This window comes from Octopus sinensis, linkage group LG4 (genome assembly GCF_006345805.1).
Source record: "Octopus sinensis linkage group LG4, ASM634580v1, whole genome shotgun sequence".
In the NCBI taxonomy this organism is placed as follows: domain Eukaryota; kingdom Metazoa; phylum Mollusca; class Cephalopoda; order Octopoda; family Octopodidae; genus Octopus; species Octopus sinensis.
Genome location: NC_043000.1, coordinates 86,569,524 through 86,585,410, shown reverse-complemented (window position 1 = coordinate 86,585,410; position 15,887 = coordinate 86,569,524). Strand labels below are relative to the sequence as shown.

The 15,887-nt window shown below is 37.5% G+C and overlaps 1 protein-coding gene across 5 annotated transcripts in view; it reads left to right on the top strand.

The window, feature by feature from the left end:
* The first annotated feature begins 3,454 nt into the window (after nucleotides 1-3,454).
* Nucleotides 3,455-15,887, top strand: part of LOC115210688 (thyroid receptor-interacting protein 11-like) — a 680,082-nt gene continuing 667,649 nt past the window's right edge. Inside the window, exons 1-2 of one of the 5 annotated variants that reach the window (XM_029779369.2) lie at nucleotides 3,455-3,585; nucleotides 4,450-4,574. The gene's annotated coding sequence lies outside the window, so the exon portion shown is untranslated. Of the gene's footprint in view, nucleotides 3,586-3,851; nucleotides 4,575-15,887 lie in introns of those variants that run through there. The other 4 variants (XM_036502226.1, XM_036502228.1, XM_036502227.1 and 1 more) reach the window with 4 other exon arrangements.

The following is a 15,887-nucleotide window of genomic DNA, read 5'->3' as shown; positions in this document are numbered from 1 at the left end:
GTCTAGTAAAATGATCTGACACATTTGTAGGTTTAATAAAAGTGTGTTTTTATTTTCAAAATGTACATATATTGCCATTTTGTTTCACGTGGTGCCATTTGTGATATTTTGTTTAAATATGTTTTCAGTTGCCAACATGAATTGGACAGAAGGCGGTGAGCTGGCAGAAATGTTAGCATGCCAGGTAAAATGCTTGACAGTATTTCGTCTGCCGCTACGTTCTGAGTTCAAATTCCACCGAGGTCAACTTTGCCTTTCATCCTTTCGGGGTTGATAAATTAAGTATCAGTTATGCACTGGGGTCGATATAATCGACTTAATCCGTTTGTCTGTCCTTGTTTGTCCCCTCTGTGTGTCGCCCCTTGTGGGCAGTAAAGAAATAACATGAATTGGACAGGCGAGCATTGCACTTTCATCGTGGAAACGTTTATCGAGAACAATGAATCTGTAACTGAAACACGAAGTGTGTTCCGTGTGTACTTAAGGCTTGATAGATATGATCCTGTACCTTACTTGAAATTCTGCAGCAGCAGAATTCGGCATTTGGGGTCTGTACCTCTTCAAAGAAGACAATGTTAGAGTGACTGTGAACTCTGATTAATATTGTGTGATGCTAGAGACTTTTCTGAAACCCAAATTGAATGAACTTGACAATAGTGATAATGGTTGGTTTCAACAGGATGGGGCAACAGCTCACACTTCTTGATGTGCGATGGAGATTTTGAGGGAGATGTTCCTTGATCATTTGATCACATTGTGCAGTGACATCAGTTAGTCCTGATCACCTGATTTGAACCCATGCAATTTTTTTCCGTGGGGGGATACCTGAAATCACCCTCAATCTGTTCAACAATTAAGATGACATTCATCAAAAAATTGCTGCCATTCCACATGTTGAGTTATGGACAAATACATATACATGTATCTCTCTCTCTCTCTGTATACACACACACACACACACACACACACACACACCTCATGTGTCTATAGACCTTTAGAGCTGTTTTCATTTTTCCATTGTGTTATCCACTCTTGTCTGTTTGTCTTGCAGCCCCACAGCTTTTTTTTTCATTCTTTTATTATTCTTTTACTTGTGTATATATATATATATATATATATATATAAACTGCTTTAATTTCCTCAAGTGGTTGTTCATAATGATGCTATGCCACTATCTGGCATATACAGGTTGATATATATATGTGTGTGTATGTGTGTGTATTTATATATGTATATATATCTATAAGATCCAGGGATCAAGGTGTAAGAAGAAAGTTAGCTTCAAGCAATCCGTAGGGGACAATAGTGGTTTATTGAGATGGAAGGTTATGGATTTTTTTGTGTCAAAGTATAATAAACTGAAAAATGTTCTTTTTATATTTTATAGTAGGTGACTGGGGTTGCTGGGTGTGTGGATAAGAATACAGAAGTTAAGGAATGGAGTAGATAAGATCTGAGCTACACATGTTTCATAGCAAGTGGAACCTCAGGAGTGGTAAATATCCAAGTGAGATGTATACTGTAGGCTACTCTTCAGGCCAGGGATATCTTGATTAAATGAAAGTTTACATTTTGCAAGGAGGTACACATGGAATTTTGCAAGGAGGTTAACACATGGAATATTCAATCAGAATGTGTAGAGAGCACAGTAGGAGAGAATATAAAGTAGAGAGAAATAAGGATTAAAAGAAGGGAAAAAGGAAAAATATTAGGTAGTGAGAGAAATTAAGAATCTAAGCAAGGCCATTTGACCGGTAGTATTCAATAGGGCTGTTTTGGCTGAATCACAGAAATTAGCAAGGGGAGTGGTATTTGAAAAAAGATAATAAGGAGGGAAGAGGGGAGGAAAATATTTTTGAATCTTCCATGTGTTAACATGTACGTCCTTACAACAATGTAAACTTCCATTTAATCAAGATATCCTTGGCCTGAAGAGTAGTCTGTGGTATACACCTCGCATGGATATTTACCACTTTCTGAGGTTCCAGTCACTATGAAATATATGTAGCCTGGATCTTATCTACTCCATTCCTTAACTCTTGTATATATGTGTGTGTGTGTGTGTGTCATCTGCAAAAGGGTGTCATCTACTGCGAGCAGCTTGAATGCTAGAAGAAAAATGATCATTTTCGGTTTCAAGATGAAAGGTATTTTTCCATCAGGATAATGCTCAGCCACATACAGTTTTATATAATAGATATATATATATATAGTTTTTTGATTCCTTGTTTGTATTTAGTGATCATCAGATATTTGAAAATCACAGGGGTGTGGGTATGATAGTGACAAACACTGAGAATAAGAACTCAACATCACATTTGGAGGATAAATATATTCCATATATTTGTATATACCATGCTACAATTGGTTTCATATGATACTATCACATTATCAAACATTCCACTACATGATATTAGTAATCCACCTTCATCTGGATAAGGCTATTCATCCAACTCACAACAAAGGCGTATCTCAAATAGGCACAGATTACCAATATTTTTAAACAGAATTCTTGATAATTGTATTATCATCACATGAAAGGAATGGCAACCTAGTAGAGCCACAAATAAAGAATGTATTTATCCACCAAACATGGTGTTGATTTCTCATTCTCATTGTTTGCAACTATCACACACACACACAAATATACATGCCTGTGCGTGTGTATACATAAACATATGTGCATAAGTACACACACTCACACATATATATATATATATTGATATTCAGAGACATTCTGCAAAATGGTTGGCATAAGGAAGGGCATCCAGTCATAGAAAACCTGTCTCAACAAATTTCTGTCTAATCCAAACAAGCATAGGAAAGAAAACATTAAATGACAATGTCGATGGTCATACACACACACATGTATGTATTTGTGTGTCTGTTTGTCCTCCCTCCACACCATTGCTTGACACCGATGTTGGTGTGTTTACGTCCCCATAACCTAACAGTTTGGGAAGAGAGACCAATAGAATAAGTACTAGGCTTACAAAGAATAAGTCATGGGGTTGATTTGTTCAACTAAAGGCAGTGCTCCAGCATGGCCGCAGTCAAATGACTGAAACAAGTAAAAGAAAAAATATATATTATATAATATGTGTATATATGCCTGTATGATTACATATATTTATATTCTTTTATTCTTTTAGTTGTTTCAGTCATTTGACTGCGGCCATGCTGGAGTATCGCTTTCAGTCGAACAAAGTGACCCCAGAACTTATTCTTAGTAAGCCTAGTACTTATTCTACTGGTCTCTTTTGCCGAACCATTAAGTTACGGGGACGTAAACACACCAACATCAGTTGCTAAACGATGGTGGGGTGCAAACACAGACACACAAATATATACATACATGTATGTATATACGACACACACACACACACACATACGACGGGCTTCTTTCAGTTTCCGTCTACCAAATCCACTCAAAGGCTGTGGTCGGCCCGAGGCTAAGGGCCACTGAACTCGGAACCATGTGGTTGGGAAGCAAGCTTCTTACCACACAGCCACGCCTGCGTTTATATTTATGTGTGTGTTTGTGAATTGGTGTGTGTCTGTGTGCTCACAATCTTTTTATATCAGGTACATGAAAAAATTTTGCTTTTTTTCTGTTCATGTAAACTCTTCAAAATATTTACAAATACGTTTCATTTAAATTCTGATTCCATTTAGTTTATTTCTCCTTTTCCCAGCATGTTTTATATTTTGTATTAATAATATGTCATTTATACGTATATCGTATTATCTTTTATTCGCTTACCTTTTATCTTTACTCCCTATGGAACAACATAAAAATACAACACGGCTATTATTTCATTTGGTTGTGTGTGGAAGTTGTGCGTCTTATTGTATTAACAATGCGATAGCAGGCCTCAATGTGGGCCACTTCACTTTCCATAAAAATAAGCTAAGTCCCCGCCAAATGATACTCTCTTGTATCAAAATATTGAAGACACATTGAACTGTTCTCCTAGATAGATTATGTGTGAAAAATCGTGGTCGTCACGGCTGGGATGTTTCTGATTATGGGTCTGCTCGGACAGTGCTGTTTTTGAGCTAAACAATCAGTAACGACTAGCTAACGAAAGAACCCCTGTATGGTTGTTTGTATATGTTAGAAACAGCAGCTAAAAATGTTTAAATCACACCCTACAATCATAGGGTAAGTAAAAAATGCATTACATATTCCTATATAACGGTAAAGACAGAATGGCCACGGCTGGAATGCATCTCTTCATGGATCTGCCGAATGAGGGTTGACCTTAAACTAAGGTGTACCAACTAAGCGCCTAAATTAGAAGTGGAGGACCGACTAGCCACAGTCACCTTTCAGTTAAACACCACCCAACCTGTAACCTAATGATTGTGTTAAAATGTCACTAATTTCTGGTATGTGTGGTATTACTTTAAAAGCTTGTTCACTGCTCATTTGTTATTTTGGCTTAGGTGAACTGGGTAGTGTGTAGGAGCAACAGTAATACGAAGGTGTATTGTGACAGATCGCTGCTCTTAATCGATTCATTCACCTATATGTTTGTTGTTCAGTGCTGAATAATCTTGTAGGAACATCGGTATGTGATTTCATTTTTATAACTGTTATTTTATTTTGTGTGTATAGTTTTCAGTTTGTATAAGTTCTCGTAAAGATTAACTTTGTATAAAAGAGGTAACTTTGTCTAAGTTCAAAAGGAAAAAAATATTTCTGCAATTAACAATTTTATCAGTCAAAATGATTCTTTAAAACTGGTTCAACATTGGAAGTGCGTGCACTTGCCTATTTCGCAGCACACAAACATACTCCTATACTCGCTGTCATATATATATATATATATATATATATATATATATATATACACACGAATACTGGAGGTAGAGTAATATGCTTTATTAATAAAGCTGTAAAGACATCACAATAACTGTTACTCGGCGTTTAATGTTCCCGTTCGTCGGACAGTTTGGGTTAAGAATATCTATCTATCTATCTATCTGTCTATCTATCTATCTATCTATCTATCTATCTATCTATCTATCTATCTATCTATCTATCTATCTATCTATCTCTCTATCTATCTATCTATCTATCTATCTATCTATCTATATCTATCTATCTATCTATCTATCTATCTATCTATCTATCTATCTATATATCTATCTATCTATCTATCTATATCTATCTATCTATCTATCTATCTATCTATCTATCTATCTATCTATCTATCTATCTATCTATCTATCTAGTCAAATCAAAGAACTGAACATTAAAAATAACAATAACATAGACACGTGCATACATAAATATATAAACACACACACACATATATATATAGGGGGAGAGTTCACGAAAAAACAAAAGACCAAGATAGGTGGTGTAGAAAACATACAGATGTAATAGTATAACGCTCAGGAATTGAAGAAGTCTTTTACGTTTCGAGCCTACGCTCTTCTACAGAAAGGGACACAGAAAAAACACAAGGAGAGAAAATAAATTGTGTGTAGTGGCTACCGATCTATATATATACACACATATCTTTTACTTGCTTCGGTCATTAGACTGCAGCCATGCTGGGGTACACTCTTGAAGAATTTTAGTCAAATGAATAATTGACTCAAGTACTTTGCTTTTTCTTTAAACCTGGTACTTATTCTATCGACCTCTTGTGCTGAACTACTAAATTATTAGGACATAAACACAACAACACTGGTTGACAAGTGGTGGCAAGAACAAACTATGATTTATATTTAGACCTATTATTTTAAGAATATTATTATTCATAACCTTGGTAGATAAAGCAATTAAGAGTATGAAGACAGGGAAAGCCCCCGGCCCATCAGGAATCACTGCAGAGATGCTCAAAATATCTGGCAGTGTCGGCTATAGCCTAGTCACCCGTATAGTTAACCAGGTGATACACGAAGGAGTCACACCCAATCACTGGTGTAGCAGCACTATAGTTAACTGCTACAAAGGAAAAGGTGACGCTTTGATACAAATAATTACAGGGGTATCAAGCTGTTAGATCAGGTAATGAAAGTCATGGAGAGGGTCATAGCCCAACTAATTAGGGAGAGAGTCAGTTTAGATGAGATGCAGTTTGGGTTTGTGCCAGGGAAAAACACCATTGATGCCATATTTCTGGTAAGACAGCTGCGGGAGAAATACCTAGCCAAAGATAAACCTTAGTACCTGGCTTTTGTTGACATAGAGAAAGCCTTTGACAGGGTCCCCAATCCCTTATCTGGTGATCAATGAGGAAACTAGGGATAGATGAATCGTTAGTGAGAGCTGTGCAAGCCATGTACAGGGACACTGTCAGTAAAGTGAGGGTTGGCAACGAGTACAGTGAAGAATTTCGGGTAGAGGTAGGGATCCATCAAGGTTCAGTCCTTAGCCCCTTCCTATTTATCATAGTCCTTCAGGCAATAACAGAGGAATTCAAGACTTGATGCCCCTGGGAGCTCCTCTATGCTGACAACCTTGCTCTAATTGCTGAGTCACTATCAGAACTAGAGGAGAAGTTTCAAGTGTGGAAACAAGGATTAGAATCGAAGGGCCTTAGAGTCAACTTAGCTAAAACCAAAGTCCTAATAAGTAAGAAGGCAGGCAAACCACAAATCCCTTCAGGTAGATGGCCCTGCTTGATCTGTAGAAAAGGCATAGGTAGAAACTCTATAAGATGTACCCAGTGTAAGCTATGGACACATAAGAGGTGCAGCAATGTCAAAGGAAGGCTAACTGGGAAGATAGTTTTTGCATGTGGCAAATGCTCAGGAGCAATAAACACTGAAAATGTGCAGAGAAAAACTTCCGCTACATTACAGGGAGAAAAACTAGAAGTAGTTGATAGCTTCTGTTACCTAGGTGACCAAGTCAGTAGTGGGGGAGGGTGCACTGAAAGTGTAGCTGCTAGAATAAGAATAGCTTGGGCAAAGTTCAGAGAGCTCTTACCTCTGCCGGTGACAAAGGGCCTCTCGTTCAGAGTAAAAGGTAGACTGTATGACGCATGTGTACGAACAGCCATGCTACATGGCAATGAAGCCAGTATGATCTAATGGGTGTCAGTGTGCATACTTGACAGAGTGTAAGTACCTTGAGAGAAAAGTTAGACCTAAGAAGCATCCGATGTTGTTTGCAAAAGAGACGACTGTGCTGGTTTGGTCATGTGGCGAAAATGGATGAGGATAGCTGTGTGAAAAAGTGCCACTCCCTAGCAGTTGAGGGAACCTGTGGAAGAGGTAGACCCAGGAAGACCTGGGATGAAGTGGTGAAGCACAATCTTCAAACATTAGGCCTCACTGAAGCAATGACTAGTGACCGAAATTTTTGGAAATATGCTGTGCTTGAGAGGACCCGGCAAGCCATATGAGACCATAACCTCATGGCCTATGCCAGGGGTGTAACCAACCCACTTATGCATACCTTTCCTTCATTGGACTCTAAACTCTGCTTGCAAAGACCTGTTGAGGCAAGTGAAATCAAAATCAAATTCAATGACTGGCAAGGTTGTTGCCAGTGCTGCTGGACTGGCTCCTGTGCAGGTGGCATGTAAAAAAACACCATTTGAGCATGGCCGTTGCCAGTACTGCCTGACTGGCCCTCATGACGGTGACATGTAAAAGCACCTACTACACTCTCCGAGTGGTTGGCGTTAGGAAGGGCATCCAGCTGTAGAAACTCTGCCAAATCAAGATTGGAGCCTGGTGCAGCCAACTGGTTTGCCAGTCCTCAGTCAAATCGTCCAACCCATGCTAGCATGGAAAGTGGACGTTAAACGATGATGATGATGATGATGTCAAAACAAGGAGTCATAATCATACATACACTCACACGTCACATATGTACACACACATGCATACGCGTAAGCAAGCACAAACACACACACACTAATAAATTGCTCACCAAATCCGCTCACAAAGCTTCAGTTGACCCAGGGTTATAGTAGAAGACACTTGCCCCAGGTGCTCTGCACTTGGAAAGCAAACTTCATAGCTACACAACTTCATCTGTGCATTTAAGGAAAATATTTAAAGTTTAAGAAGAAAACTTTTCATTTTTTTCATTCAAGTTCTGTTAATTAACACTGTGTTGCAATCTGTTTTTTTTGGATTATGTGACCTTTCCAGGTCAATGTTATTGTCTCAGTTTATTCAACAGATTTTGTTAAATTTCACTTTGTTTTGTGTTTACATATCTGAATGTTTCTAATATCACTACTACATTGCTGTTTGTATGTTTTAATACACCTTAAAATGTCCCAGTTTATTGCTCCACCCAACATACTTTGTTGCCAAGTGAAAGCAAGACTTTACACAGCTAATTCTTTGTGATTTATATACACCTGCAAACATCTATTTGTGATATGCAGTGTTTGTATTGCATGTACACAATTTTACACATGATTGGTTTAGTATTAGTTGGTCTTTGTTAGAAAACAGACTGTTTACTTCAGACATATATTTTTTGTTACATAAATAAATAAATAAATAAATATGTATATGTGTGTATGTATTGTATGTACGTGTTTTTAGATATGTGTGTATATATATATATATATATATATATATATATATATTTATGTATGTGTATGTATATATATATATTATATATATATATATATATATATATATATATATATATATCTACATATATATATTGGGTCATTCCAAATATAATGCATTTTTTTTTATACTTCTTTTATTTTTCAAAATTAAGATAAAGTTCTTTTTTAATCTAAAATATACTCTCCTTCATTTTTTACAATGCTCTTCCATCTTGCAAGGCTCCTCTTCCAAAATTCACTTGTCTGTGATGAAAAATACTCCTCCAGTACTGTTCTGACCTCATCTACAGAATTCATATTTTTTCTGTCCAAATGATTTTGAAGACTGCAGAATAAATGATAATCAGATGGGGCAATGTCCAGTGAATATGGTGAGTGGGGCACCATTTCCTATTAAAACTGCTCCAGCCTTTGGAACGTCATCCTCGCTGTATGTGGCTGAGCGTTATCCTGATGAAAGTAAACCTTCCATCTTGAAACCAAAGATGGTTGTTTTTCTTCAAGTGCTGACTTAAGCCGCTCAAGTTGCTCACAGTAGATCTCCTTTGTTATCATTTGGTTTGAGTTTAAAAGTTCATAGTGGACTAAACTTTTCATATCCTACCAAACAGATCATAACACCTTACATGGGTGAAGACCTTTTTTAGCCTGGGGTGCCAATGTTTTTCCTTTCTCTACCCACTGTCTTTGGCACTTGACATTTTTGTAGAGAACCCATTTCTTGTAACCAGTCACTATTCGGCCCAAAGAAAGTTCATTCATGAGATGTGACAGCAAAGAAGAGCACACATTCATTCACTGCGTGGGATTAGACCCAGAAAGTTTGTGAGGAACCCATTGACCCAATTTGTTGACTTTTTCAATGGCACACAGGTGTCGATGAATGGTTGAATGAACAAATCCAAGCTTCACTGCTAGTTCTGTAACAGTTACAATGGGATTTTGTTCCTCTAAGGTATGCAGGACGTCCTTATTGAGCTCTACAGATCTTTCAGGATGAGGCTCGTCTTCTAGGCTGTAGTTTCCAGCTTGGAATTTCTGAATCCACCATTGATACTGGCTTACGCTTATTGTCCAATACCCATATACTGCATTAATATTTTTTGTACTTTCTGTTGTATTGTTTCCTTTATAGAAATTATAAAGCAAAATATGCCAAATATGCTCCTTTGTCACTTCTATTATATCTTTGAAAAAATAGCTGTTAAAATCAAACCACACTCTTCAAAACTTGCACTAAGCATTAATACAAGGTAAAATTACTACCTGCTTTTATAGCAAGTTGATGCATGTAATTTATCCCATTCCCCCTCTGACCTTTAGTTCATGCAGTTGATAAAACTGCATTATTTACGGGATGGCCCGATATATATATATATATATATATACTTAATTATTAAAGCTGAAACATCACAAAAATATCACAAAAAACTGCTACTCAGAGTTTCATGTTCCTGTTCATTGGGCAGTTATGATCAAGATTCTTGATCAAGAGCCATTATTTAGAACTGCTCAAAAAGGAGATACATAAGAATTACAGGACCACCAGTAGGAATACTCTCAGGCAGGCCAACTTAGAAACTAAGCAGATTATGGAGACTTACAGATTACAGATGAAGACGGAACCATTGAACCCTAGGCAACCCAGATTCATCTTAAAGGACCACAAACAGAACTTTCATACTAACCCAGCATTGCAGCTCATATGCCCTTCCAGTTCAAACATCGGTACCCTTAGTAAATACATATTAGATAAGTATATCCCTATATTAATTAATAAATTAAAACTTAGCTTATGGTCCAATTCTGTTCAAGTCGTAGATTGGTTTACTTCTATTACTGATAAGGCCAACACTAAATTTATCCAATTCGATATATCTAGTTTCTATTCTTCAATCAACCCTATTATACTTAATAAGGCAGGCCTCTCCAGGGAGGAAATTAGTGTGATATTGACTGCTAGGAAATCTTTCATCCAGTTCGATAGCAAGTTGTGGGTCCGTAGAGATACCCCTATAATGCATTGATGTACTAATGGGAAGTACAGACAGCTCCCAGATAGCCGATTTGGTCGGAATTTATATTCTTTATGAAATGGCCGACCAATTCCCGGACATCTGTGGAGGTCTTTATCGCGACGATTGTCTGCTTTACCTTCAAAACGTTTCGGACCAAAAAATACAGAAGGTTAAGAACAGATTAGTTAGGTTTTTAGTAGAATGGGCTTGCGCATAGTTTTTGATGATGAATTAACTAAAGCCAACTTCTTGGACATTACCCTCAATCTGCAGAATAACTCATACTTCCCTTATCATAAACCTTCCACTAATCTTAAGTATATCAGCATTTTCAGGAATCATGCCAAGCCAATTACCGATAATTTAGTTAAAAACATATCTCTGAGACTGTCCAAATTATCTGCTAATGTGGACATCTTTAACCAAAAGGCAGACTTCTATAACGCCGCCTTGTCAAGAGCCAGTTATAAGGAGAAAGTGTCATACATTGACCCAGCTCATTCTAAACCAACATCTGCTTCTCCAGATAGTAAAGTTACTCGTAATAGGAATAATGATTTCAATTCTAATAGTGCCAGCAACCCTGTACATAAAATAAATTCTTTACGGACTAGGGGAGGTAAGCGCCATGCAACCCCAAATTTCCAACCCAGTAATTTTCCCCTTACTATCACAAACAACACTAAGAACAATTCAAAGGCCACAAAAAACTGTACCTGGTTTGTAATACCTTTCGGAAAACAAATTAAATCGAACCTTCCCTTACAGTTCTGTGAAGCGTTGCTAGGAACTTTCCCAGAAATTCTAGATATCATTCTATTATCAATTCCCACAAGGTCAGAATAGCTTTCTCTAACACTAGGAATTTTTCACAAATTATATCTTCCCACAATACCAAGCTGCTAAACAAAGATTCTTCACCCAGGAGTTCCAACACTAATCTTGCTAATTCCAACCCATCATACAATTATAATAGTAGGAATAGTATTAATAGTAGCAGCGAAAGTGTTATCAATGATAATATTAATGATAGTATTAGTCGTGTTAATAACAATGGTAGTGTTGATGGTAACAACAATAACGGTATTATTGTCGGTGGTATTACTGGTTGTAATACCATTAATAATACTAATAATAATAGAAATAGTGTAGTTGTTAGTGCTAATAATAATAGTAACAACGATTATAACAATAAAAACTTCATCTCAATCTCGGAGGACAACCCCAACAGAATTAAATTTTTGTCTAGTAATTCTAAGATTAAGAATTCTATTTACCAGTGTAGAATTTCTTCCGGTGCCGATGTCTTCTTCTATATAGGAGCGTCCACTTCCCAGTTATCCAAGAGAATTTCAAACCACTACTCAACATTCAGGGATAGTAAAAAACGACATAGCACAGGGCTAAGTAAATTAGTTTGGCGTCTTAAAGACAACAATATAATTTTCAAGTTAGATTGGTTCATACTGTCTGTATCCTTTCCTTTTGATAAGGGCAGGAGATTTTGTAACATTTGTAACTCTAAACTCTTCCATATTCTTTTCGCTAAGGTTCCCCTAGTAAACACACTCATAGAAAAATCGTACAAATGTAAACACTGGCAGAAACACACTTTCTACTCATATAAATGATAACGATAGTCACTGTGGTTTGAACAATTAGCTTTACGTCCACCCCACTGCTATAGAGAAATTCTTTCCTAAGCCTTCGAACATTCATTCAATCAATGTACCCTTCTCTCTCCACTTGTTCCCTACCTATTATTCCTTTATACCTTCTTGTCCTACTATCTATCTTTGACGGCTGTCTCTCTCTCACACACACACTCATTAACACAAGTACACACCCACACATTTCCATACATACAGCAAACATACTGTTCCCTACCTATTATTACTTATCCCTTCTCTTCCTACTATCTATTTTTGACGTCAATTCTTCTAACGGTTTTTTTAAAAAAAACACTCATTATCACTTTGTTTACCATGTAGGCAATCATCGAAATTTTTGTTTGTCTTGTTGTCGAGAGAGGCTGCCTTTCTTTCCTGATGAGAAGATTGCATAATGCACCCTTTATTCCTTTGGAATGAAAACATGCTGTCTTCGAAACATGTGTCGAGAGTAAAGGAATTTTGTTAACATCTTCGTTCGACTCCATTCTTTCATTTATTTATATATATATATATATTATATATATAATTATATATGTATATATATATCATCATCATCATCATCATTTAGCGTCCGTTTCCATGCTAGCATGGTTGGACGGTTCTACTGGGGTCTGTGTGAAGCCAGAAGGCTTCATCAGGCCCAGTCAAATCTGGCAGTGTTCTACGGCTGGATGCCCTCTTAACGCCAGGATGCCCTTCCTAACGCCAAATATATATATATATATATATATATGTGTGTATATATATATATATATATATATGTGTATGGATAATATATATATATTATATATATATGTGTGTATATATATATATATATGTGTATATATGTATATGTATATATATGTGTATATATATGTATATATATGTATATGTATATATGTATATATAGTATATGTATATATATGTATATATGTATATTATAGTATGTATATATATATATATGTATATATATATATATATATGTATATATATATATATGTATATATATTATATATAATATGTATAATATATATATATATGTATATATATATAATATGTATATATATATATATATATGTAATATATATGTATATATATGTATATATATATGTAATATATAAGTGTATATATATAATAGTTATATATATATATATGTATATATATATATATGTATATATATATAAATTAGTATATATAATGTATATATTATATATGTATATATATATATATGTATATATATATATGTATATATATATATGTATATATATATGTGTATATATATATATGTATATATATATATTATATATATATATATGTATATATATATGTATATATATATGTGTATATATATTATATATGTATATATATATGTATTATATATATATGTATATATATATCATCATCATCATCATCATCATCGTTTAACGGCCGCTTTCTGCGCTAGCACGGGTTGGACGGTTCGACCGGGTCTGGGAAGCCAGGGGCCGCTCCAGGCTCCAGTCTGAATCTGGCAGAGTTTCTACGGCTGGATGCCCTTCCTAACGCCAACCACTCCGTGAGTGGATTGGGTGCTTTTTACGTGCCACCTGCACAGGGGCCGGAGGGTCCGGCATCGGTCACGATTGGTTCGAGCTTTTAACGTGTCAGCGGCACGGGGGCAACGAGGTCCGGGGTACTTTGGGGATCTAGGGTACTTTGGGGATCCGGGGTACTTAGAATGGGTAGGGGGTAAGTGGAATTGCTGCAGAAAGCAGCCCGGGTCTTTGTAGTCACAGCATATCTCCAGAGATCTCGGTCCTCGCCATTGCCTCAGTGAGGCCCAATGCTCTGAGGTCATGTTGACTACCTCATCCCATGTCTCCTGGGTCTACCTCTCCCCCTGATACCTTCAACTGTTGGGAGTGGCACTTCTTCACACATCTCTCTTCATCCATCCGCAGCAATGACCATACCATCGCAAGCGTCGCTCTTGCACACCACATCTGATGCTTCTTATATCCAGCATTTCTCTCAGGATGCTTACACTCTGTCTTGCGTGCACACTGACACTACACATCCAGCGGATCATGCTAGCTTCATTTCTTTCAAGTCTACGCATGTCTTCTGCAGTCACAGCCCATGTTTCATTACCGTGGAGCATGGCAGTTCGCACACATGCATCATACAATCTACCTTTCGCTTGAGGGAGAGACCTTTTGTTGCCAGTAGGGGTAGGAGCTTTCTGAACTTTGCCCAGGCTATTCGTATTCTAGTGGTGATACTCTCTGTGCATCCACCTCCGCTACTAACTTGGTCACCCAGGTAGCGGAAACTATCAACTACTTCTAGTTTCTCTCCCTGGAGTGTGATGGAATCTGTTTTCTGAGTGTCTGTTGTGTCTATTGTCCCTGTGCATCTGCCGCACATGAAAGCTATCTTATCTGTTAATTTCCCTTTAATGTTGCTGCACCTCTTATGTGTCCATAACTTACATTGGGTGCATCTTATGGAGTTTCTACCTGTACCTTTCCTACAGGTTGAGCAGGGCCACCTACCCGAGGGGGTGTGTGCTGAGTACCTCTTGCTGCTTACTAATACTTTGGTCTTTGCTACATTTATTCTAAGGCCCTTTGATTCCAACCCTTGCTTCCACACCCGAAATTTCTCTTTCTAGTTCCGGTAGTGATTCTGCTATGAGAGCTAGGTCATCGGCATAGAGGAGCTCCCAGGGGCATCCCGTTTTGAATTCCTCTGTTATTGCCTGAAGGACTATGATGAATAAAAGGGGACTGAGGGCTGAGCCCTGGTGCACACCTACTTCTACCCGGAATTCTTCACTATATTCGTTGCCAATCCTAACCTTGCTGACAGCCTCTCTGTATAGAGCCTGTACAGCCCTTATTAGCCATTCTTCAATCTCCAGTTTCCGCATCGACCACCAGATAAGGGAACGGGGAACCCTGTCAAAGGCTTTCTCCAAGTCTACAAAAGCTATGTAGAGGGGTTTATCTTTAGCTAGGTACTTCTCCTGCAGTTGTCGGACCAGGAATATAGCATCAGTGGTGCTTCTACCTGGTACAAAACCGAACTGCATTTCATCTAAACAAATTCTCTCCCTAATGAGATTGGTTATGACCTTCTCTGAGACCTTCATCACCTGGTCCAACAGTTTGATACCTCTGTAGTTATTTCTATCTAGAGCATCACCCTTACCCTTGTAGCAGTTGACTATGGTTGCTGCTGCACCAGTCATTGGGTATGACTCCATTGTGAACTACCTGGTTTACAATGCGGGTGACTATGGCATAGCCCACATAGCCAGCTGTTTTAAGCATCTCAGCAGTGAATTCCTGATAGGCCAGGGGCTTTGCCTGGTTTCATATCCTTAATTGCCTTATCTACAAGGGAGCTGTCTATTCGGGTAGCTGGTCCCTCTACTGGGTCAACATTTGGCAGGCCTCTCCCTCCCATTCATTCTCCTCATCAGCAGTCTTTCATAATGGCTTCTCCAAGCCTCTTTCTTTTCACTAGTAGTAAAAGCAAGTGCCCCATCATCCATGCGGACACATTCTCTCCTATAACATCGCTATTTTCTCTGACACACTGTCTGGCAATCCGAAATACTTCAGCTCTTTGATCCTCGCGACGCTGGACATTGGCAAACTTCTTCTTTTCTG